Source organism: Penaeus monodon, chromosome 20, assembly GCF_015228065.2.
Source record: "Penaeus monodon isolate SGIC_2016 chromosome 20, NSTDA_Pmon_1, whole genome shotgun sequence".
Lineage (NCBI taxonomy): Eukaryota > Metazoa > Arthropoda > Malacostraca > Decapoda > Penaeidae > Penaeus > Penaeus monodon.
In genome coordinates this window covers 16,106,687-16,107,257 of record NC_051405.1, presented here as the reverse complement: position 1 = coordinate 16,107,257, position 571 = coordinate 16,106,687, and positions in this window count along the sequence as shown.

Here is a 571-nt window from a genome sequence, read left to right as displayed (position 1 = left end):
GGCGAATATCACTCGTCAGATTCGTAACAGCGCAAGGTCGTCGCTGAAATAAGCCATTGTGTTACTGGAGCTTCCTTGCTGCACTTAAAAGGTAGCTTTAAATGCGTTGTCATTACGTTCGGCCAATTAGCCTAATTAATTTTTAGGACCATCATTACGGCGAGGACTGTTCGCTTACTGTGAAAATAGGACAGAGAAAAAGAAAAACGTTAAAACACGATCAAGGGAAAGCAACAATAGAAAATGCTGCAATGTATAAAGATATCTGAATGGTTGCATTTTCTTTTCTTTTTCTTTGGATTTGTAACCGTTTTATGTTGTTATTGTTTCGTTATTCCATGCTTCAAAGATTGCGAGTTTTGCAAAATAATGAAATTAAGTTTCGTCAAAAGAATTCCCTTAATTCTGTGCAACAGACAATACGGAATAATTGGTTTCTTTTGAACCCCGTGTATGCAAATGAATGCCCTCCCATGCCAAGATGTGAATATCAATAACAATAATTTACAAAGAATTAAAAGGGAATTAGACTGCAAAGAGCTTTTATTCACTCCAACTTGTATTCAATTCG